Source organism: Molossus molossus, unplaced genomic scaffold (assembly GCF_014108415.1).
Source record: "Molossus molossus isolate mMolMol1 unplaced genomic scaffold, mMolMol1.p scaffold_m16_p_7, whole genome shotgun sequence".
Lineage (NCBI taxonomy): Eukaryota > Metazoa > Chordata > Mammalia > Chiroptera > Molossidae > Molossus > Molossus molossus.
Genome location: NW_023425401.1, coordinates 82,055,237 through 82,081,853, shown reverse-complemented (window position 1 = coordinate 82,081,853; position 26,617 = coordinate 82,055,237). Strand labels below are relative to the sequence as shown.

General features: G+C 34.5%; 1 non-coding gene across 1 annotated transcript; it reads right to left on the bottom strand.

Annotated features, from left to right (window-relative positions):
- Positions 1 to 2,310: 2,310 nt before the first annotated feature.
- On the bottom strand, positions 2,311 to 2,435 carry LOC118620607. The gene has a single exon (XR_004957504.1). It is a non-coding gene; the product is annotated as a small nucleolar RNA SNORA77 (small nucleolar RNA).
- Between the last annotated feature and the right edge of the window lie 24,182 nt (positions 2,436 to 26,617).

Genomic DNA, 26,617 nt, shown 5'->3' with positions numbered 1-26,617 from the left:
TATGTACCACAGCTTTTTTATCCATTCGTCTACTGATGGACACTTGGGCTGTTTCCAGATCTTAGCGATTATAAATAGTGCTGCTACAAAGATGGGGGTACATATATTCTTTCTGATTGGTGTTTTATGCTTCTTAGGGTATATTCCTAGAAGTGGGATCACTGGGTCAAATGGAAGATCAATTTTTAATTTTTTGAGGTGACACCATATTGTTTTTCATAGTGGCTGCACCAGTCTGCATTCCCACCAGCAGTGCACTAGAGTCTCCTTTTTTGAACATGATGGAAATATTAACACCACAGAAATCTTCAAACATTGTAAATCAGTGTTTTCCACTTCATCCCCCTAAATGAAGAGATGGTTTCTTTGCACACAACTGAGGCAGATAACTTGGTTTAAATAGTGTCTTCCACTACTATCCAACAACAATACAATCTTAGATGGTTTTAAACTCCAAGACTTCAAATGTTGTCTTCCATAATAGCAAAAAAAAGTTATTTTTTAGTTTTTTTTTATTAGTATTGTATGAGATAGGCAACATAAAGCACTAAGAACACTGCCTATTAATTGGTGGATGCTTGATAAATGTGTGCTAATCTAATAGTATTATTTTACTTGAGGATTTTCAGAAACTGAGGCACTGTACTGTAAGATAAGGCAATTAGAGAGCAATGGGCTCTAGGAAAGTTAACTTGGCCCAGCTGTGGAACATTTGTTAGCGCTTGTAAAGTGCAGCAAACCGTGCATATGATAACTAAGGACCTGGGCATTCTGAGCAGCCCTGAAGGGCAGTCACATTTTGCAAAAGCCAAAATGGCTGATTTGTGGGAATATGTATTTACTGACACATCTGTTTTCTAAAATATTGTTTATCTCTGACTAGTTTGGCAATTATACTATAAGCTGAGCTTTTTCTAAAATAGAACTTGAATAGTAAAATCATATTTCCAAGTATCATTAAAAATTAAAACCTCAAATATTTATATTACATAAATATGAATAATTAACTCAGTGTTATAAATATATTCAGATATATTTATCAAAAGTTTTAGGTGACTTAAACATGGATACAACAGTCTTTAATCTGAATGATGTTCAGAGTATTTATTAGATGTGAACATACACACAGAGTATTTATTGGATGTGAACATACACACATAAATTTAAAATTAAATATGTCTCTTTAAGTGATGACAAAGTTATCTAAAAATTAAAAATAAAAATACAGCTTCGGTATTAGAGAAATCTTAGAATATACAAATTTTTATAAGAAATTGACAGAGAGGAGAGAAACAAAGAGAGAAAAGTAATTTTGTGTTAGGTCCTAAATCATGATAAGGTTTAATAGAGAAAAGGTTATCAAAATATAGAAGAAGTAAGACTGGAAGGCCATATAAGCAGAGATAAAAATATCAGGTATTCATATTTAATTTAATTTTATAGCCTATCTGTCCACATGATTAAGTAATTTTTGTTTGTTTGTTTGGAATTCAGTTCTTTATGTAAAGTCCCTTATAAAAAGAAAACGATAAAACACACCCCAAAAAAAAGGGGCAAGCAAGCAAGATTAAAAAACAAAAAAGGAAGCCCTGGCCAGTTTGGCTCAGCGGTTAAAGCGTCGGCCTGCGGTCCGGAGAGATCTGGGTTCGGTTCCCGCTAAGGGTACGTACTTTGGTTGCAGATTGTCCCCGGCCCTGGTTGGTCGTGCGGGTGGCAGCCACTCGATGTGTCCCTTCACATCGATGTTTCTCTCTCTCTTTCTCTTCCTCTCTCTCCCTCCCACTCTACCTGTACAAAAAATGGAAAAATATCCTCGGGTGAGGATAATAAAAAAAAAAAAAGGAAAAGAAAACAAGGGCAGAGGACTTATGCTTCTCCTCAGTTTTTTCCTTAGTCTCCTCATCTTTGGACTTCTTATTCTCTTTCTTCATGCAAAGAGCTTCTAGCTTTTCAGCCACTTTCTCTGCATTAAAGATTTTTTTCCCTGATCCTGCCTGGTGAGAGCCTGGGATACACTCCCCACAGGATAAGCCTCTCTTCTACTGTATGCCCTCAGAGTCACACACATAAACACACACTCATACCTGAGACCTTTTTCAGTCTGCTCTGTTACGTCTGGTCACTTGCTATGGCAGTCATCATCAGAGGTACTGAGTAAGTAGGGGACCATGGGGATCTCTCCAAGTCCATTCATCCTCTGTAGGGCTCTATTCAGATACTATGACTTGACCACCTGTTCAAGTACTTCAAGCCCAGGCCAGTGAGTATGCACTAGAGGCCTGAAAGGCCGGCTCACTCCCCCAAAAAGTACCCTGTATACCTGAGCACCTGCATTGCCCTTGACAGATCAAGGCAGTCATAGCATCCCGAATGTTACTGTGCTAGACAGAAAAAACACCAGCCTGGGACTGCAACTGGGCACTGAGTGAGTTTGGATTAAGTAAAATTTTATATGGGAAAAGTTTATCATTAAAGACTTGTTATGACTATTTTTCTACTTGGCAATGTAGGAATTTAATTATTTTTATTATTATTAATACGAAATTAATTATTTGGCAAGGAAAAATAATGCTTTTATGCATTTTAGGCTGATATGACATTTATGTGAGTTATGACATGTCCTTCTGGTTTTCATTCTTCTGAGCACATCTCAGGGTCAAAAGTAGACTCGATATGTGTATTTTCCTTTTGGGCAACTGGCATTTTATTGAGCTCTTTGTTTTATACCTAATTTGTCTATCATGTAACTTTATTATGTTTTTTTTTCCCCCTTGAGCAGATTCTTTTCAAAGAATATGGAATCTTCAAAGGTTAATAGATGTAAGTCTCACTGATAAGGGAAACGCACACTGAAAGAGATTGTCTCACAATCTTCAGCAGAGCTAATAAGGGAATCTGGCAAAAGCGGAAAAGAAGAGTTACCTTTTTAAGAAAAAAAAAAATGAAAGTGGCAGGTTCATTGACCCTGCCCATTTAGATTTAAAACATAACATTAAATAAATTATAGCACAAAGCCGTTATATAAGCTTCATTTGGCTTAGCAAAAATTGGTACATTTTGTTAAGAGAGCAGATGGTGACACTGTGATTGTGGACAGCACTCTCCAAACCTAATTGAGAATGCTTCTGGAGAAAAGAAAGAGGCAGGTGCAATATACAGCCACCCTACACAGCCATCACACACATCTATTCTTAGATATGAAAAAAAAAAACATGGTTTCTTTAGTTTTTTTATTAGTAGGTTCATCAACTGCTTTGGAGATTGAGGTGGGATATTGAGAAACATGTGTTTGAGTTTGATGATCTCTTAATTTACAGTTATTTCAACCACAAAGAAATGCCTAACATAATTAAAATGATAATATTTTGGAGGCAGTCTCCACCAACAGAAATTTAAGGAAATATGAGAAAATAATAATATATTTGATTCTGCAGAATAGTAAAAAAATTCTATAATTTGCATCATAAATTGCTTAAGTGGTTCACAAAAAGCCTCTGTTAATGCATACTTAGATTTTTATCACTAAATTCGAACATTTTGTCTACAGGAAAAATTATATGATTTTGTGTTGGAATGGGTCAGCCAAATAATATTATAATTGAGTAAATCAAGCCTCAAGTAGAATTAATTATTTTAAAAGGTCATGTGGCTTATGAGAGAAATATCAAGTACTTAAAATTTGTTAGCAAGATTTTGTATGTAATTATCATAATTTCTGAATCTATCTGACTTAGCAGCTGGGAAAGTTATTATACCACATAACAAAATCTGTATAGAGGGGGCAGAGATTCCAAGGATGTTTACTTCAGCAGCTCAACTGTCTTCAAAGATAAAGTTGCATTCCATATCTTGATTATGTCATCTTAGATGTTACAACTTAGTCCTCAGGCTGATTCACCTCATGGTCACAAGGTATCTGAGCTGTGGGAAGCTTCTGAGGAAACAGGATTCCTTGTCCCATCCACTGGAATTGAGAGAATTCTCTTTGCCAAGTACTGAAGCCATACCTTTTAATCAGATTTGGCCAACTTCAGTCACTCTATCTATCTTTGGACAAATAAAAGTCAAAAAATGCCAAGTAAAATAAAAATAATATTAAAGATTATGATAATGATAAAACTAGCATTCAATGGGTATATATTATGTACCAAATTCATTTATATCATATGTTTTATATGCATCTAATATACAGGAATGCATATATACTCAGGTGGAATGGAAACTGTTTAGACATCAAAGAGCATTAACTATAGTCTCTTAAATTCTTGTATCCTACACCACCTGATGATGTATATTAAAAAAAAAAAATACTCATAATGGAAAAGGTCCATTGGTAATTATTTTGTTATTGTTGTGTTTTAATAAGAATAAACTATAGAAAATTAGTTTGGTGAAGATCTTAAAGTTTATTTAGTCAAAACAACAAAACAACTATCTCATAGTGTTGGTGAGGGTGTGGGGAAAAAGAGGTCCCTCATGCACTGTTGGTGAAAATGCAGATTAGTGCAGCCACTATGGAAACAGTATGGAGGTATCTCAAAAAATTAAAAATGGAATTTTCTTATGACCCAGTGATTCCACTTTTGGAAATATGTACAGAAAGATCCACTAATTTGAAAGAATATATGCACCCCTATGTTCATTGCAGTGCTATTTTAAATAGCCAAAATTTGGAAAAAGCCTATCAGTAGATGAGTGGATAAAAAAGCTGTGGTACATTTACACAATAGAATACTGCTTATATGTAAGATAGAAGGAAATCTTACCTTTTGTGATAGCATGAATAGAACTGAAGAGTATTATGCTAAGTGAAGTAAGCCAAAGAAAGACAAGTATCATATGATTTCACTTATATGTAGAATCTAATGAATGAAATAAACTAATAAAAAAAATAGGCTCATAGATACAGAGAAGAGATTGACCACTATCAGAAAAGAGAAAAGTTGAGGGTTGAGTAAAAAAGCTGAAGGGATTAAAAAAAGCTCATAGACACAGATAACAGTATAGTGATTAACAGAGGGAAATGGGGTGAAGGAAGGAGACTTGACTTGGAGTGGTCAATACACATACAATATATAAATGATGTATCTTAGACTTGTACACTTCAAACCTATATAATTTTATTAAACAATGTCACTCCAATAAATTTTTAAAAATCTATCCCATTTTTCAAAATGAACAAACAAAATTGAAACAGAACACAGACAGTAAAGTGGTAGTTGCCATAATGGAGAGGTTGGTGAAGAGATTAAGTAGTACAAATTGGTAGTTACAAAATAGTCATGGAGATGTAAGTAAAACATAGGGTATATAGTCAAGAATATTGTGATAATTCTGTATGGTGCCAGTTGGGCTACTGGAAATATCGAGGGAAACACTATGTAAAGTGTATGATTACCTAACCACTAAGCTGTACACTTGAAACCAATACAAAATAAAATGGAAAGAAAAAAATATTAATGTGAAAAAAATTGCAATCTGATAAGACAGTCTGTGATTTTAGTAAAGTTCTAAGAAGATACTGATGCAGTATATTTAACTACCAGCTGTGGTGTCTTTTCCCCCACTCTCTGGTAATAAAATATTTAAGTACTCCTATGTTACTGTTCCTATTTCCAAAAAAAAAAAAAGAAAATGTGAAGTTGCATTGTACTTTTTGTCTTTCTAAATCATTTATGTTATTTTTGCTCTTTAGGTTTAAGATTAATTCCCATAGGCACTTAAAAAATATATTTAACTGAAGTATAATAATTAATTTTTACAAATTTAACACAATTACATACTAGCATCCAGATCAGGAAAAGAGAATATTAATATCAACCCAAATATCAATAATTACATTGGTTTTGGAATTGAAGCAGTACTACTCAGTGTCTATTGGGGAATTCAAACTCCAAATATATTTTGTTTTCTAAGTGTTTCAGGTTAAAATTCATCAAGGAATCTTATACAAATCATAATGCTGGAGTCCAAAAACAATTGTATTATGCATATAATTAATATTTACTTTAGCAAACCCTCCATTGTTTCTTTGATGACTTTACTCTCCAGAACATTAAAAAAAAGAATAGTGATAAAAAATATATTCATTATTTTCTCAAATTAATCACTCTTTATTTCATATTATTTAATATGCAGAAATTTGACTAACAGCCTCATATCACAATGACTTTTATATTGGCAAGACCACCCTAAAATTGATACTGTAAAGCATTAATGTTTTTCCTGAGGCCCTCTCAGAAAATAGTCATTAATTCAGTTGACAATGGATAGCTGATTTAAGTATTAAATAATTTTTTATTCTCTGTTTCACACTCATTGTTCTTCCACAGTTGGAAAGAGCAACATAGTTTTTAAAAAAGTAAATTTATTGCACTTATTTTCAAAATTTAAGTGTTCAGAAATTATATTCAATGACTTTCGTCCTGTTCATGTTTTTTTTCATCTCTTCATGTGCCAGATTCTTTATTGAAGACGGCCAAGAAATTTCAGTTTGTTTCCAAATATTAGTGATGAAAAAGGTTCAAATAATTCACCACTGGTTTAGAAAAATATACAAAACAAAACCAATTATTTTTATTTTTTTCTTAATTTTTATTAATTTATTTTTGTTACAGATATTTCTCCTTTTTCCCCACTAGACAGCTTCTGTCCCATCCCCCGCCCCCAGCACTGTTATCTATGTCCATTACTTCTGAATACATGCATGTAAGTTCTTCAGTTTACCACCCACCCCTCCTCGTCTGAGGTTTGTCAGTCTGAACCATACTCATTTCTATGCTCTGGGTCTATTTTCTTCATTATATTCTAAAACTAAGTGAGATCATGTGGTATATGTCTTTCTCTGATTGGCTTGTTTCATTTGGCATAATACCTTCTGGGTCACTCCATGTCATCTCAAAGGATAAGAGATCTTACTTTCTTATTGCTGCATAGTATTCCATTGTATATATGTACCACAGCTTTTTTATCCACTCATCTATTGATGGACACTTGGGCTGTTTCCAGATCTTAGCAGTTGTAAATAGTGCTGATATGAACATAGGGGTACGTATATTCTTTCTGAGCAGTGATTCAGGCCTCTTAGGATGTATTCCTAGAAGTGGGATCACTGAGTCAAATGGCAGTTCAATTTTAATATTTTGAGGAAACACCATATTGTTTTCCATAGTGACTGCACCAGTCTGTATTTCCACCTGCAGTGTACTAAACCCTCTTTTTCTCCACTCCCTGGTCAGCATTTGTTGTTTAATGACTTGTTGATGGCAGCCATTCTGGCAGATATGAGGTGATACCTCATAGTTGTTTTAATTTGCATCTTTCTGGTGATTAGTGATGCTGAACATTTTTTCATATGTCTCTTGGCCATTTGTATGTCCTGTTGGGAGAGGTGTCTATTTAGGTCCTCTGCCCATTTTTAAATTAGGTTCTTTGTCTTCCTTTTGTTGAGTTGTGTGAGTACTTTGTATACTTTGGAAATTCACCCCTCATCTGATGTATTGTTGGCAAGTATGCTCTCCCATATAGTGGCTTCCCTTTTCATTTTAATGGTTGTTTCTTTTGCTGTGCAGAAGATTTTTAGTTTGATGTAGTCCCTTGTATTATTTTTTTGTTTGTTTGTTTCTCTTGCCTTAGGCATTGTGCCAGTAAAAATTCTGCTGTGTGTGATGTCTGAAATTTTGCTGCCTACATTTTCTTTTAGGATTTTTATGGATTCATGAGTCACATTTAAATCTTTTATCCATTTTGAGTTTATTTGTGTGTATGGTGTAAGTTGGTGGTCTAGTTTCATTCTTTTGCATGTAGCTGTCCAATTTTCCCAATACCTTTTATTAAAGAGTCTGTCTTTACTTCATTATATGCTCTTGCTAACTTTGTAAAATATTAATTGAGCATAATGTCTGGGGTCAATTTCTGGGTTCTCTGTTCTCTTCCATTGATCTATATGCCTGTTCTTGTGCCAGTACCAGGCTGTTTTAATTACAATGGCTTTGTAGTATAACCTGATATCCAACATTGTGATCCCTCCTACTTTGTCCTTCTTTTCCAAGATTGCTGTGGCTATCTGGGGTCTTTTTTGGTTCCTTATAAACTTTTGAAGTATTTTTTCTAGTTTCATGAAATATGTCGTTGGTATTTTGATGGGGAATTGCATTGAATCTATAGATTGCTTTGGGTAGTATGGACATGTTAATGATGTTAATTTTTCCAATCTAAGAACAAAGTATGTGCTTCTACTTTTTTATATCTTTCTCTATTTCTTTTTTCAATGTCCTGTTTTTTATTGATTTTTATTTTTTACTAAATTTAGCAAACCCAGTTAAGAGGTCATTCTATTGTAGGTAGACATATGGTATGGATTTTCTAATCCAAGTTCTTATTCTATAGCCTTTTGAAGATGCCTTTAAGGTTAGCATTGTTGGTAGTCCTTGGTTGGTGTAAACATAGGGATTTGAAATAATCAGAATGTTCAGGAATCAGTAAAACTCATATCAATATTGTCACTAAATTAGAATGTTAATTTCAATAGCATTATCAAAAGTTAAAATGTTAATTAACTTTTTTAATGATCTTTACAAATATGTTTACTTACAATTTCTTAGCTATGAACTGTTATGTGATTGAATGTTTACATGTTAAAGTAAATATCGTATTAAAAGTCTATAAATATTAATTATGCATTTTCTATATTTTGACTTTGTTCTAAGAGCTTTGCATCTTTATCTTTTTTCACTTGTAAATAGATGGATTTATTGCTGATATTGGGAATAAAACATGAATGAAGAAATGTATATGTATATATGCATCCATGTCTATATATACACTCATATATTATATAGCTAGATTAGATATAGATGATATAGATATAGATGATGATATAGATGATATAGATAGATATAGATATAGATAGATATACACACACATAATTATATATGTTTTCTTCACAAAGTAACTGGGCTATATTAATTCTATGTGATGGATACACTTTAGAAAAATGCATTTACTTACAGTATAATATATTCTATGTAACTAAAAATTACATTTTAGAGAAAATACATTTACTTTGGTTATATTCTATTGTGTGCAACTACAGTCATTTTTTATAGTAGGAATTACAAATGCAAGTAAATTATTAGTAGTTAAAATGTAGATAAAGGAAAGTATAAGTCAAATATTTGAGACATAAGAGGGTAAAAGGGAAGGCAAAACTACAACCCACATTAGTATTAGAAGTGTGACTTAGGAGAACTTATAAAAGTATATATCCAAATAACATATTTCACCTGAAGAATTTTATAAAAATAAATTTGTAATAAGTACAAGGTATTTGAAAAGAGCTTCCATATTTAAATTAAGAAAATAGATAAAACAATGACTCCATTTAATTGAATTCAATTATGTTTTATATTTTCCCCTAAAGAGACGCCCAGATCACGTTGGGTCAAGGTATGCAGGGAAATTTAAAAACTAAGATCTTCTATAAAAAATAAATAATCTCCAGTTCTTTTTGGATAGTGTCTGATAATTTTCAACAAAATTATTCCAAATATTCTTTTTTAAATTGTGTCAAGCACACTTAATATGAGTACTATCCCTTCAACAAATTTCTAAGTGTACAATACAGTGTTGCTAACTATAGGCACAAAAATGTACAACAGATGTATGTATCATTACAGAGTCTAGGATATTAGACAATTTCAAATGGGAAGATCAAGCCAAATAGAATAGTCTACCTTTTAAATCACACACACACACACAGGCCAAGATTGTTTACATATTTCCATTTTAAATGTATTTATCTTTATATAGAAAAATCTATACAAATTTCCATTTTGGATTTATTTATCTTTCAGATTTGACAATTATAAAAGTGCTTAAAACTACTTCCAAAACAGTGACTTTACAGAGCTCTTTACATTTGTATGTAATTTATATTTCTCTAGTCCTCAGCAATTTAGACATCTGTGTTCAAGGTGATAAGCAAAGTATTTTAAGCTTTCAGACAACAATTTTAGATTTTATGGAATGCTATGAATATTGAAAGACAGTTTTTAAACTGAGAGAACACCTCAAAATAGTTCTTTTAGACCTTTCTCAGACAGAGCAACTAAGCCTTAAACTCTAAAGTCATAAAGTTATTAACTACTGAAAATCTTTATTATAAAAATGGACATGAATTTTATTACATGAGTATAAAGGTGACATTATATAATTTTCAGACCTACTACTAAGATATCAAATCTATTTTTTGTTACAGCTGTATCTATGCATTTAAAATTATATTAAAATGAGACTATTTCATTTTTAGTATATAGGAGTGCACTAGATTTTTTACATTAATTTTGTATCCTACAACTTTACTATATTTGTTTATTGTTTCTAATAGTTTTTTGGTGAAGTCCTTCTATATAAATAATCCTGTCATCTGCAAACAAAAATAATAAAATTAACAAAGGATATGAAGGATCTATACACTGAAAATTACAAAACACTATTAAAAGAGATTAAAAATACACAAAGAAATAGAAAGGTATTGTGTGTTCAGAGAATGGAAGAATCAATATATTTTAAAATGTCCATACTACCAAAAGTGGTGCACAGATTTAGCACAATCATCAAAATCCCAATGAGAGTCCGGCTGGTGTTGCTCAGTGGTTGAGCATTGACCCATGCACCAAGAGGTTGCCAGTTTGATTCCCAGTCAGGACACATGCTCATGTTGTGGGCCCAATCCCCAGTTGGGGGCATACAAGAGGCAGCCAATTGATGTTCTCGCTCATCATTGTTAATATCTCTTTCTCCCTATTACTTCCTCTCTCTCTCTAGAATCAATAAAGAAAAATAAATAAATAAATAACAAAGTTACTTTTTTAACAATCCCAATGACAATTAAAAAAAAAATAGAACAAACTATCATCAGATTTGTGTGAAATCACAAAAGTCCACAAATAACAAAAGCAATCCCGAGGAAAAAGAACAAATCTAAAGGAATCACACTACCTGACTTTGAATTATACTACAAAGTTATGGTAATCAAAACAGCATGGTATTGGAAGAAAAACAGACACAGAGATCAACTGAACAGAATTTAGAGCCCAGAAATAATACCACATGTATATGGGCAAATAATTTTTCACAAAGGAGCCAAAAATGCATTCAGTAGAGAAAAGAAAGCCTCTTCAATACATGGTGCTGGAAAAATTGGAAAACCACATGCAAAGTAATGAAACTAGACTATTTGTCCCGATGTAAACATTAACTCAAAACAGATCAAAGACATAAATACAAGACCTGAAACAATAAGTTACATAGAATAAAACATAAGTACTAAACATATGGACCTTAGTCTTAGAGATGATTTTATGAATTTGATCCCAAAGGCCAGAGAAGTAAAGGCAAAAATAAATGAATGGTACTATATCAAACTAAAAAGCTCTGCACAGCCAAAGAAACCACCAGCAAAGTAAAAAGGCAACCAACCAAATGGGAGAAGACATTTGAAAACAACAGTTTCAAAAAGGGGTTAATATCCAAAATATATTAAAGAACTCATATAACTCACCATCAAACAAAAATGGGCAGAGGACCTGAACAGACATCTCTCCCAAGTGAACATACAAATGACCAATGGGTATATAAATATATGCCTAACTTCACTAGCTATAACGGAAAAACAAATTAAAACTACAATAAAATACCACCTGTTAGAATGACTATTAATGACCAGACAAGTTATAAGAAATGTTGAAGAAGTTGTGGAGAAAAAGGAACCCTCATTCACTACTGATGGGTATGTAAACTGGTATTGGAGACATTATGGAGGGTCCTCAAAAAATTAAGAATATAGTTACCAAGTAATTTAGCAACCCCTCTTCTGGGTATCTACCCAAAAATTTGAAAACATTGATTCTCAAAGATATATGTACCCCTATGTTTACTGCAGCATTATTCATGGTGGCCAAGACATGGAAACAACTGAAGTGTTTTTCTTTGTTTTTTATCCTCACCCGAGGACATTTTTCTATTTTTTGTTCAGATACAGTGGGAGGAAGAGAGAGGAAGAGAGAGAGAGAAACATTGACGTGAAAGGGACACATCGAGTGGCTGCCATCCACACGACCAACCAGGGCCAGGGACAAACTGCAACCGAGGCACATGCCCTTAGCGGGAACTGAACCCGGGTCTCTCTGGACCTCAGGCTGATGCTCTAAACCGGCCAGGGCTGAAGTGTTTTTTGATAGATGATTGTATAAAGAAGATGTGTAACATATATATACAATAGAATACTACTGATCAATCAGAAAAAAATGAAATACTGACATTTATAGCAAGAATGGATCTTGAGAATAGCATGCTAAGCAAAATAAATAAGACAGAAAAAGTCAAGAACTATATGATTTCACTCATATGTGGGATATAAAACTAAAAACAACAAATGAACAAACAAAAAATACACAAAAACACATAGACATGACAATTTGGTGGTCACCAGGTGGAAAGTGAGGAGGGGTGGTTGTAGGGTAATAGGATGAAATATATAGTGACAGAAGATTTGACTGAGTGGTAGGCACAAAACATGATATACAGATGATATATAATAGAATTATACACTTTCAACCTATATAATTTTATTAACCAATGTCTCTCCAATAAATTAAAAGAAATTTAAAAAATTGAATTAATAGTATGTTATATTTATTGTCTTGCTCATCTATATTGGAAATAAATCTTGAAAATTGAAATTATTCCAAAGGTTTAGATAAATTACTACCTAAATTATACTTACCAATGTACACTGAAATTCATTAATCTAATTTATTTTTTTTTCTTTATTGATTTTTAGAGAGAGAGGAAGTGAGAGGGAGAGAAAGATAGAAACATCGATTAGAGAGAACATTGATTGGCCGCCTCCTGCATGCCCCCCACTGGGGATTTGGCCCACAACCTGGGCATGTGTCCTGACCAGGAATCGAATCAGTTACCTCTTAGTGCATGCATTGACACTCAACCACTGAGCGACACTGGCTGGACTTATTCACCTAATTTAGAAATAATTTGAGAAATATTTGCCTATATTATTTCTTGTTTAACTTATGTATTTCATCACTAAGTCAGAGAAGACATAGTCATGGTACAAAAAAAAAAAAAAACAATATAGTAGGTCTGAGTGTTGTGGTGAAGTGTTTCTTTCCACTCAGTGAATCTCTCAGAAACCCATATTTTCCATCTTTCCTTATCTAAATATCACTTTCACTTTGGAAGGTGAATCAAAAAAGAAAAAAAAAAAGATAGTAAGTGAAGGTAAGCAGTAAATTTTGAAATATGTTCAGTGCCATTGTGCTCATTCAGAACTGGGGATGAGATATAAAGCTGACATAAATATATAAAACATTAATTTATTTTCTCTTTACTAAATAACTGGTTCAATGAGAAATCAGTATTAGAGAGTACCTTCAGAGCCATTCCACATTTAACATATTTTCAATGATTCAGATTCAATTTTTACACAAAATTCTCTTAATAATATCTCTTCTTTCCTGATTCCTCATCACCTTCCTGCAAATATGTTCTTCCCAGTACATTATCATAGAAATGGTCTTCTTCTCCATTTACCCTCTAGGTAAAATATTGTATAACACTGATGCCTCCTAAATGTATATATTTTTGTCCCTAATTCTCCTGAACTCCATTCCAATCTGTCTAACTCTGTATTAAACATCTGTCCTTGCCCTGGCCTGTGGTCCAGAGAGACCCGGGTTTGGTTCCCACTAAGGGCACGTACCTCGGTTGCAGTTTGTCCCCAGCCCTGGTTAGGTCATGAGGGTGGCAGCTACTCAATGTGTCTCTTTCATGTCGATGTCGTTCGCTCGCTCTCTCTCTCTCTCTCTCTCCTTCCCACTCTATCTGGACAAAATATGGAAAAATGTCCTCGGGTGAGGAGTCAAAATAAATAAATAAACTAAAAAAAATCTGTCCTTGATTCTCTTTCCCCAAATGCATTTCTTCACTCTAACCTGTTGCAATATATGGAAATTGTTTCTTCTGATGATTAGAATAGAAGCCTTAGAAAGTTATATACTTCTCTCATTTTTCATTTGAATTGATCTGCAAATATTCTTGAAGCAAACTTCAACATCTGTCTTGAATTCAGCTACTTATCAATACAAACACTGTTCATGTTCAAGTCACAATAATTTATCTTTTACATTATTTTATTAGCTTCCTAACATGTTTCTATATTCCCATAATTGTTATTCTAGAGTCTGCTTTAAACAAGCCAGCCAAAGTGATGCTGTTAAACCATAATCAAGACCACATAACTCTTCCACTTACCATGCCAACCCTATTTTTTATCTACTTGAAATCTGAAATCTAACAGAAAAACATTATAATATTTTGATATTCTAGTCATCATCTCTATCTGGAAAATAAATATTATGATCAAGATCAATTAAACATATTTTCATGAAAGTATATTGAAATCTTCTTAATTAATTGCCTGAAAAGGATCAACTTTCAAAGTTTTTAAATATCTAAGGGGGAAAAAGTATATGTTGGGTATGTTTTTACAGATTTGTGTTAGCTATATGTGTTACTTTTATGACACTGATCAAAAAAGCATAGTATTATATCACAAATAATGTTTGAATATTCTAAATTTTTACTAGTTTATTTGATACCTGATATTTAATTTTTATAAAAATAGTAAAGTTACCCTCGGCACCTCTCAGAGCTCAGTGTTGCCCTGGCCTCCAGCAATCAGTCGACCTCATCCCCAAAACCCTGTTAATGGAAAAACCTAGATTTTAAATATAATTATTCCCAAATGGCTGCAGAGTGAATGGAGGCTATGCAGACCATCTCGCAGGACAAAACTGGAATTACAGGTAAAATAAAGACAAATAGTTGGGAAAAGGCAATAGAAAAGCAGCTGGAGAGGACCCATATAACCAGGGATAAGAAAAAGGTCATTGAATCAAGCCTGGTAGGTCAGTGGAGGGGCAAGAGGGCGGGCTGGGAGCCCAAGGCCAGCAGCTGTTTTAGCTGTGAGCAGCTGTCTCAGGGTTAAAAATCTCAAGCTGGCTCCACAGTGCAGAAAGCCAGGACAGAGCACTAAATTAGCTATAGCCACTCACCTTGGACTCTGGGAGAGGGAGGGAAAACTGGACTGGAACTGTGTGAAGAGACTTGGAATTTGGAGGCCACTGAGAGTTTTCCCTGAATCACACACTCATAGGAGAGTAGCTATATTATTCAAAGAGCCCCTTCCAAGAGCCCTAGGGATAAGCAACAGCCCCTCCCTCAGGAATTTAACTCCACTCAGTTGTGTAAGAGGAATGGAAATTGAGGCTCATTAAAAGCCAGCATCTGCTCCTCTGAAAATTCTCTTAACCTGAAAAACTGAAGGAGTTTTTTCATTCAGCTGAGGGATACAAACCAAGACTCACCAAGTAACTGAGACTAATAGCCTCCAGTAAAAAGCTAGAAAATGACTGAACCTTTCCTAGGCTTGCAAATCTACCCAGGATAGTAAGACTTGACAGTGGGGTTTAACATGGGTCCTCCCACACACATTTAAACCCAGTAGAAGGAGCCACAAAGAGTAGAACAACAACACCCACAGGAAAAATTTGGCAGGCTCCAAAACCCACTGAGATAGCCAAAATGGTGAAATAAAGAAACAAATCCCAAATGAAAGAAGAACAAAAATCGGAAGATGAGATAAATGAAATACAATTAAGGAAGTTATCAGATGTAGAGTTTAGAGTGATGATATTGAAGAAGCTCAACAGCATGAATAAGGAGCTAACCACTATGAGTAAAGATAGAGAAACTGAAAACCAACCAACTGGAAATAAAGAATGACATAGCAACAAAAGAAAAACACATTGGAAAAAACAACCAGCAGAGTAGAGAAAGCTGAGAAAAAAATCAGTGAATAAGAAGACAGGGTAGAAAAAAATCAACCAATAACAAAAACAAAAAAATAAAAAAACTTAAAAAACGGAAAGACAAGACATCCCAAAATGGAGTCAAAGTGAATGGAAGCTACACAGACCATCTCCCAGGACCAAACTGGAATTACAACAAAAATAAACACAAATCATCAGGAAAAAGCAACAGAAAAGCAGCTTAGAGGACCATATAACCAGGGACACTGATCAATCCTGGTAGGCTTGCAAAGGCGAGACAGGGGGGCTGGGAGCTGACAGACAGCAGCAGCCTTAGTTATGAGCAGGGCCCGTGGGTTAAACTCCCAAGCAGCTGGAAAGCACAGACCAGGGACAGAGGCTAAAATAGCCACAGCCACTCAACTTAGGCTCTGGCAGAGGGAGGGTAGACTGGATTGGAACTGTGTGGGGACACTCAGGATTAGGAGGGCACTCAGAGCTTTTGCTGAGTGCATCCACACAGGACTGTGGTCATCTTAGTCATTCCCAGGGCTCTGGGAAGAGACGGTGGTCCCCCTTTCAGAGATTCAACCCCACCAGTTGAAATGCAAATTGAGGTCCATTAACAACCAGCATCTGCCCCACCCTCGGGGAAATCTCCTTATAGTGAACACCTGAGGGAGTTTTTCACTCAAGTGAGCCCCATGTCTCTTCAAGTAATTGCTACTGATAGCCTCCAGGCAAAAGATAGAGGATAACTGTACCATTTCTGGGCTAGCAACTCTAACCAGGAAAGTAAAAATTGACAGTAGTGTTTAACATGGCTCCTCCATGGCTCATCCAAACCCAGAGAGGGAGCCACAAACAACAGAACACCACAAAAATAAGGAAAATTTGGCAGGCTCCAAAGCACACTGTGATAGCCAAAATGGTGAAACACAGAAACAAAAGCCAAATGAAAGAACAAGAGACCTCTACCAAAGATGAGATAAATGAGGTACAGTTAAGCAAGTTAACAAAAATAGAATTCAGAGCAAAGATCTTGAGGAAGCTCAACAGAAAGTGTAAGGACATGAGCACCATGGTAAAGATATAGAAATGTTGAAAATTAATCACTTGGAAATTAAAAACCACCAACAAGAAATGAAGAATGACATATCAAAAAAAAAAAAAAATACATTGGAAGGTCTAAACAGCAGATTAAAGGAAGTAGAAGACTGGATCATGAATTAGAAGACAGAGTAGAAAAAAAAAAAATCAACCTTTCAGAAAACCAAAAGGAAAAAACATTCAAAAGGAAGGATGACAGCTTAAGAGAACTGTGGTTCAACTGGAAACGTAATAATATTCACATCATAGGAGTCCCCGAAAAAGAAGAAAATGAGCAAGGGTTAAAGACTATATTTGAAGAAATAGTGACAGAAAACTTCCCTAATTTGGTGAAGGAGGAAGGCATTCAAGTTCAAGAAGCACAGAGAGCCACAAGTAAGAAGAATCCAACAGGCCCACATAAAGACACAAAGTAATCAAAGTGCCAAAAATTAAAGACAAATAGAGAATCCTAAAAGAAGCAAGAGAAAGGCAACAGGTTACCTACAAATGAAACCCCATAAGGCTCTCAGCTGACTTCTCAACAGAAACACTACAGGCCAGAAGGGAATGGCATGAGGTAATCAAGGTCATGGAAAACAAGGTTCTGAATCCAAGACTACTCTACCCAGCAAGGCTATCATTCAAAATAGAAGGTCAAATAAAGAGCTTCCCAGACAAAAAAGTCTAAGGAAAGACAATAGCACCAAATCAGCACTGCAAGAAATGTTAAAAGGACTGCTGTAGTTAGCAGGAGAAATAGGGAAAAAAAATAGGACCACACTAAAAAAAAATGGCAATAAACAAGTCCATATCAATAATCACCTTAACTGTAAATGGACTGAATGCTTCGATAAAAAGTCACAGAGTGGCTGATTGAATAAGAAAGCATAACTCATCTATGTGTTGTTTACAAGAGACCTAGCACACACTAAAAGACTCACATAGGTTGAAAGTGAAGGGGTGGAAAAAAGCTTCCAAGCAAACAGACAGGGAAAGAAAAGCTGGAGTAGCAATGCTTATGTCTGATAAAATGAATTTCAAAATGAAGGTCATAACTAGAGACAGAGAAGGCGACTACATAATATTGAAAGGATCTATCCAACAGGAAGATGTAACCTTCATAAACATATATGGACCCAATATATGAGCACCAAAATATATTAAAAATCTGGAAGACTTCAAAGGAGAAATCGATAGCAATACAATCATAGCAGGGGACTTCAACACCTCACTGACAGCACTGGATAGATCCTCTAGACAAAAAAATTAGCAAGGAAACAGAGACTGTAAATGAAGCACTAGACCAAAAAATTTAATAAATATCTAAAGAGAATTACACCCCAAAACTGGAGAAATCTCATTCTTTTCAAGTGCACATGGGACATTCTCAAAGATAAACCACATATTAGGGCACAAACTAAGTCTCTAAATGTTCAAGAAGAATGAAATCATATCAAGCATCTTCTTTGACCACAATGACATGAAACTAGAAATCAATTGCAAAAAAAAACATGCAAAGACATTTGAACACATGGAGGCTAAATAGCATGATATTAAACAACGAATGGATTACCAAGAAGATCAAGGAAAATTAAAATCTTCCTGGAAACAAATGAAAATGAACACACAACAACACAAAATCTATGAGATCCAGCAAAAGCAGTTCTGAGAGGGAAGTTCATAGCACTACAGACCTATGTCAAGAAGCAAGTAAAATATCTAATAAACTATCTAACCTCAAAACTTAAAGAACTAGAAAGCAAACAAACAAACAACAAAAAGAAAAAAAACAAAACAAAAACAAAAACAGAGCAAGTAAAAGGAAGGAAATAGTAAAGATCAGAGCAGAAATACATGACAGAGTCCAAAAAACAATTCAAAGGATCAATGAAACAAAGAGCTAATTTTTAAAAAAGATAAACAAGATTGATGAACCTTTAGCAAGACTCACCAAGAAACAAAGAGAGAGAACCCAAATACACAAATCAGAAATGAAAGAGTAGAAGTAACAACTGTCACCACAGAAATACAAAAGATCATTAACAGCTACTATGAGCAATTATACGGCAACCAATTCGACAATCTAAGAGAAAGGAAAAAATTTCTAGAAACACACAGTCTCTCAAAACTGGACTGGGAAGAGATAGAAAACTTCAAAAGACCAATAACAACAGAAGGAACTGAAGAGATAATCAAGACTCTCCAAGAAAACAAAGGCCTAGGCCTGGATGGCTTCACAGGGAATTTTTACCGAACATTCTAAAAAGAACTAACAGCTATTCTCCTGAAACTATTTCAAAAAATTCAAGAAGGGAGACTTCCAAACTCATTTTATGAAGCCAGCATAACTCTAATTTCAAAACCAGAAAAATACATTACAAAGAAAGAAAAATGCAGGCCAATATCCCTGATGAACATAGAAGCCAAAATCCTGAACAAAATACTAGCAAATTGAATCCAGCAATACATGAAAAAAATTATTCACCATGACCAAGTAGGATTCATCCCAGGGATGCAAGGCTGGTACAATATTTACAAATCAATAAATGTGATACACCACATAAATAAAATGAAGAATAAAAACCACATCATCATATCAATATCAATAGATGCCGAAAAAGCCTTTGACAAAATCCAGCATCCATTTCTGATGAAAATGCTCAGCAATGTGGGAATAGAGGGATCATATCTCGAAATAATAAAGTCCGTATATGAAAGCCCTACAGCCAACATCACATTCAATGGGCAAAATCTAAAAGCATTTTTGTTAAGAACAGGAACAAGACAGGGATGCCCACTTTTGCCACTCTTGTTTAACATAGTACTGGAAGTCTTAGCCACCTCAATCAGACAGGAATAAAAAATAAAAGAAATCCAAATTGGATAGGAGGACGTGAAACTGTCATTATTTGCAGATGACTTGATACTATACATACAAAACCCCAAAAACTCCATCAAAAAATTACGACAGTTAATAAATGAATGTGGCAAAGTAGCAGGATACACAATTAACACCAAGAAATCGATGCCATTCTTATACACCAATGATGAACTCACAGAAAGAGAAATTTAGAAAACAATCCCATTTATCATTGTGGCAAAAAAAAAAAAAAAAAAAATTAAGATACATAGAAATAAACTTAACCAAAGAAATAAAGGACCTATTCACAAAAAACTACAGGTCATTAAAAAAAAGAAATAGAGGAAAATATAAAAAAGTGTAAGTACATACCTTGTTCATGGATTGGAAGAATTAACATCATTAAAATGTCCATACTAACCAAAGCAATCTATAGATTCAATGCAATACCCATCAAAATGCCAACAACATATTTCACAGAACTAGAACAAATATTTCAAAAGTTCATATGGAACCAAAAAAGACCTCAAATAGCCACAGCAATCTTAAAAAAGAAGAACAAAGTAGAAGGCATCACATTACCAGATTTCGGGGTATACAACAAAGCCACTCTAATCAAAAGAGCCTGGTACTAGCACAAGAACAGGTATATAGACCAGTGGAACAGAACACAGAACCCAAAAATGGACCCAAGGCAATATGCTCAATTAATATTTGACAAAGGTGGCAACAGCATACAGTGGAGTAAAGATGGCCTCTTTAATAAATGGTGTTGGGAAAATTGGACAGCTACATGCAAAAAAAATAAATAAAATAAAATAAAACTAGACCATCAACTTATACCTTATGCAAGAATAAACTCAAAATGGATAAAACTCTTAACTGTGACTCATGAATACATAAAAATCCTAGAAGAAACTGTAGGCAACAAAATTTCAGACATCATATGCAGCAGAATTTTCACTGATACATCACCTAAGGCAACAGAAACAAAGGAGAAAATTAACACATGGGACTACATCAAACTCAAAAGCTTCTGCACTGCAAAAGATACAATCATCAAAATAGAAAGGCAGCCCACTGAATGAGAACATAATTTCCAATGACATAGCAGAAAAGGGGTTAATTTCCAATATATAGAGAGTGCTTATACCACTCAACAAAAGGAAGACAAAGAACCCAATTAAAAAATGGGCAGAGGAACTAAATAGACACCTCTCCAAACAGGACATACAAATGGCTAAGAGACATATGAAGAAATGCTCAACATCACTAATCATCAGAGAGATGCAAATTAAAACAACAATGAGGTATCATCTCACACCTGTCAGAATGAATACCATCAACAAATCATCAAACAAGAAGTGTCGGAGAGGGTGTCGAGGAAAGGGAACTCTAGTGCACTGCTGGTGGGAATGCAGACTGCTGCAGCCACTATGAAAAACTATATGATGTTTCCTCAAAAAATTAGAAATTGAACTTCCATTTGACCCAGTGATCCCACATCTAGGAATATACCCTAAGAAGCCTAAAACACCAATCAGAAAAAATATATGTACCCCCATGTTTATAGGAGCACTATTTACAATAGCTAAGATCTGAAAACAGCCCAAATGTCCATCAGTAGACAAATGGATAAAAAAGCTGTGGTACATATACACAATGGAGTACTACGCAGCTGTAAGAACAAAAGATCTCTTATCCTTTGAGAAGACATGGAGGGACCTGGAAAGTATCATTCTAAGAGAAACAAGCCAAACAGGGAAAGACAAGTATCATATGACCTCACTCATTTGTGAAATAAAATGAACATAACAGCCTGAGGACTGGGGTAGTCCCAGAGACGTGGAAGTGTGGTACAGACTGACAATCCCCAGAAAAGGGGGTGGTGGGGGAGACATAAACTACAGAATTTATATGCATGTGTGCATGAACAATGGACATGGACAACCAAGCTGGGGACATGGCGGGGAGGGAGAGGGAGGTGGGAATCAGTGGGGGGGAAAGGAGATACTTCTGTAACAAAAATAAATTAATTAATTTAAAAAAAAAAAGACATCCAAAAATAAAAGAAAACAAACCAACCAAAAAAAAAAAACCAGAAAAACAGTTTGAGAGAACTGTGGGAAAACTGGAAATGTAACAATACGCACATCATAGGATTTCTAGAAGAAAAAGTAAATAAGCAAGGGTTAGAATATATATTTGAAGAAATTGTGTCAGAAAATATTCCTAAATTGATGAGGGAAAAACGCATTCAAGTTTAAGAAGCACAGAGAGCCCCAAGTAAGAACCCAAGCAGGTTCACACCAAGGCACATAATGATTAAAAATCCAACAATTAAAGACAGAGAGAATTCTAAAGGCAGCAAGAGATGAGCAACAGGTTACCTACTAAGAAACCCTTGAAAGACTATCAGCTGATGTCTCAACAAAAACACCATAGGCTAGAAGAGAACAGCATGAAGTACTGAAGGTAATGAAACGACTATCTAAATCCATGACTTCTCTATTCAGCAAGGCTATCATTCAAAATAGAAGATGAAATAAAGAACTTCCCAGACCAACAAATTAAAAAAAAGAAAGTCAAATAAAATATATTAGCACCAAACCATCACTACAAGAAATGTTAAAAGAATTGCTGTAATTAGAAGAAAAAATAGGAAGAAAAATATAACCACAATAAACAAAACTGGCAATAAATAAGTACATATCAATAATCACCTTAAATGTAAATGTACTGAATGCCCCGATCAAAAGACACAGAGTAGAGTAGGTGATTGGATAGAAAAGCATGACTCATATATATGTAGTTTACAAGAGACCCACCTTCCAACAAAAGACTCACATAGTTTGAAAGTGAAGGGATGGAAAAAAATCTTCCAAGCAAATGGAAAGAAAAAAAAAGCTGAGGTAGCAATACTCATATCTAATAGAATAAATTTCAAAATGATGGCCATATTTAGAGACAAAGAAGGCCACTACATAATATTGAAAGGATCTATCCAACAGGAAGATATAACCTTGGTAAACATATATGCACCCAATATAGGAGCACCAACATATATTAAAAATCTTCTGGAAGACTTCAAAGGAGAAATCAACAGCAATACAATCATAGCAGGGGACTTCAACACCCTGCTGACATCACTGGATAGATCCTTATAGACAAAAAATTATCAAGGAAATAGAGACTGTAAAAGAAGCACTAGACCAAATGGATTTAATAGATATCTACATAGAATTACACCCTAAAACTACAGAATTCACATTCTTCTCAAGTACACATGAAATATTCTCAAAGATAGACCACATGTTAGGACATAAACTAAGTCTCTACAAGTTCAAGAAGATTGAAATCATATCAAGCATTTTTCTCAGATCACAGTGGCATGAAACTATAAGTCAGTTACAACAAAATATGAAAAGACATTTGAACGCATGGGGGTTGAATAGCATGTTATTAAACAATGAATGGCTTACCAAGGAGATCAAGGAAGAAATTAAAAGCCAATGAAAATGAACACACAATACTACAGAATCTATGGGACACAGCGAAAGCAGTCCTGAGAGGGAAGTTCATAGCACTACTGGCCTACCTCAAAAAACAAGAAAAATCTCTGATAGACACTCTAACCTCACAACTTAAAGAACTAGAAAGAAAACAAAAAGAAAACCCCAGAGCAGGTAGAAGGAAAGAAACAGTAAAGATCAGAACAGAAATAAATGACACAGACAAAAGCAACAACAACAACAACAAAAATTCAAAAGATTCATGAAACAAAGAGCTGGTTCTTTGAAAAGATAAAAAAGATTGATGGCCCCTTACTTAGACTCACCAAGAAACAAAGAAAGAGAACACAAATACACAAAATTCAAAATGAAAGGGAAGAAGTAACAACTGACACCTTAGAAATACAAAGGATTGTTAACAAATACTATAAACAATTATAGGGCAATGAATTGGAAAACCTAAGCAAAATGGACAAATTTCCAGAAACTGAAATTTTCACAAAACTAAACCAGAAAGAGATAGAAAACTTGAACAGACCAATAATAATTGAGGTAGTCCTGTTAAAGAAATTGAAGATGTAATCAAGACTCTCCCAGCAAATAAAAGCCCAGGCCTGGACATCTTCACAGGGAAGTTTTAATGAACATTCAAAGAATAACTAATACCCATTCTCTTCAAACTACTCCAAAAAATTCAAGAAGAAAGACTTCCAAATTTGTTTTATTACGGCAGCATAATTCTAATTCCCAAACCAGATAAAGACACTACAGATAAAAACTATAGGCGAATATCCCTGATGAACATAGATAACAAAATCTTTAAGAAAATATTAGCACATTGAATCCTGCAATACATTAAAAAAGTTATTCACCATGACCAAGTGAAATTCATCCCAGGGATGTAAGGCTGGTACAATATTTACAAATCAATAAATGTGATACACCATATAATCAAAGAAAGATAAAAGCCATATGATCATATCAATAGATGCTGAAAAAGAATTCCAGAAAATTTAGCATCCATATCTGATAAAAACACTCAACAATGTGGGAGTAGAGGGATCATATCTTCACATAATAAAGGTCATATTTGAAAAACATATAGCCAACATCATATGCAATGGGCAAAAACTAAAAGCATTTTCATTAAGAACAGGAACAAGACAGGGATGCCCACTCTCACCACTGTTATTTAACATAGTATAGAAAGTCTTAGCCACAGCAATGAGACATGAAGAAAAAATAAAAGGAATCCAAATTGGAAAGGAAGAAGTGAAACTGTCATTATTCAAAGATGACATGATATTATACATAGAACACCCTAAAGATCATCAGAAATCTACCAGATTTAATAAACCAATTTGGCAAGGTAGCAGGATACAAAATCAGCATCAAGAAATACATGGCATTCTTATATACGAATAATGAAGTCACAGACAGAAAACTAAAAAAAAAAAATCCCATTTACTATTGCATCAAAACAATTAAGATACATGGGAATAAACTTAACCAAAGAAGTAAAAGACCTATTTGCAGAAAACTACAGGGCATTGAAAAAAGAAATAGAGGAAGACATAAAAAAGTGGGAGCACATTTCTTGTTCATGGATTGGAAGAATTAACATCATTAAATGTCCATACTACCTAGAGCAATCTATAGATTCAATGCAATCCCCATCAAAATACCAATGATATATTTCACAGAACTAGAACAAATACTCCAAACGTTCATATGGAACAAAAAAACCCTGAATAGCCACAACAATGTTGACAAGGAAGAACAAAATAGAAGAGATCACAATACCAGATATCAAGTTATACTACAAATTCATTGTAGTCAAAGCAGCTTGGTACTGGCACAAGAGCAGACATATAGATCAAGGGAATGGATCTGAGATCCCAGAAATTGACCCCAGACATTATGCTCAATTAATATTTGACAAAGGTAGCAACAGCATACAATGGAGTAAAGACTGCCTCTTCAATAAATGGTGTTGGGAATATTGGACAGGTCCATGCAAAAAAAATGAAACTACACCACCAACTTACTCCATACACGAGTTTATTGAGAATAAACTCAAAATGGATAAGATACTTAAATGTGACCCATGAATCCATAAAAATCCTGGAAGAAAATGTAGGCAGCAAAATTTCAGACAACATATGCAGTCAAATTTTTACTGATACAACACCTAATGCAAGAGAAACAAAGGAAAAAAATGAACTCATTGGACTACATCAAACTAAAAAGCTTCTACACAGCAAAAGAAACAACCGTCAAAATAGAAAGGGAAGCCGCTATATGGGAGAGCATAACTGCCAACAATAGATTAGATAAGGGTTGATTTCCAAAATACATAAAGTGCTCATACAGCTCAAAAAAAGGAAGACAAAGAACCCAATTTAAAAAAATGGGCAGAGGACCTAAATAGACACCTCTCCAAAAAGGACATATAATTGGCCAAGAGATATATGAAGAAATGCTCAACATCACTAATCATCAGAGAGATGCAAATTAAAACAACTATGTGGTATTACTTCACACCTACAAGAACAGTTGCCATTAACAAATCATCAAATAAAGGCTGACCAGGGAGTGGAGAAAAGGGTACTCTAGTATACTCTGGTGAGAATGCAGACTGGTGCAGCCACTATGGAAAATATGGTGTTTTTTCAAAAAATCAAATAGGAACTGCCATTTGACCCAGTGATCCCACTTCTAGGAATATATCCTAAGAAGCCTGAAACACTCAGAAATAATATGCATACCCCTATGTTCATAGCAGCACTATTTACAACTGCTAAGATCTGGAAAGAGCCCAAGTGTCCTTCAATAGATGAGTGGATAAAAAAGTGGCGGTACGTATACACAATGGAGTACTATGCAGCTGTAAGAAAGAGCTCTTATCCATTGAGACAACATGGAAGGACCTGGAGAGTATTATCCTAAGTGAAACAAGCCTATCAGAGAAAGACAAATACTACATGATCTCACTTATTTGTGGAATATAATGAACAAAATAAAGCGATGAAAAAAATAGACCAAGATACATAGAAAGGAGTATGGTTCAGACTGACAAAACTCAGAGGAGTGGGGCAGGGGCTATGGATGGGGTAAACCAAAGAACTTATATGCATGCATGCCTAACCAATGAACGTAGACAACAATGCTGTGGGTATGGGAGGCGGGATGGGGAGGAGCGTGTCTAAGGGGGGAAAAGGAGAAACATCTCTAACAAAAATAAAATAATAAAAGAAAAA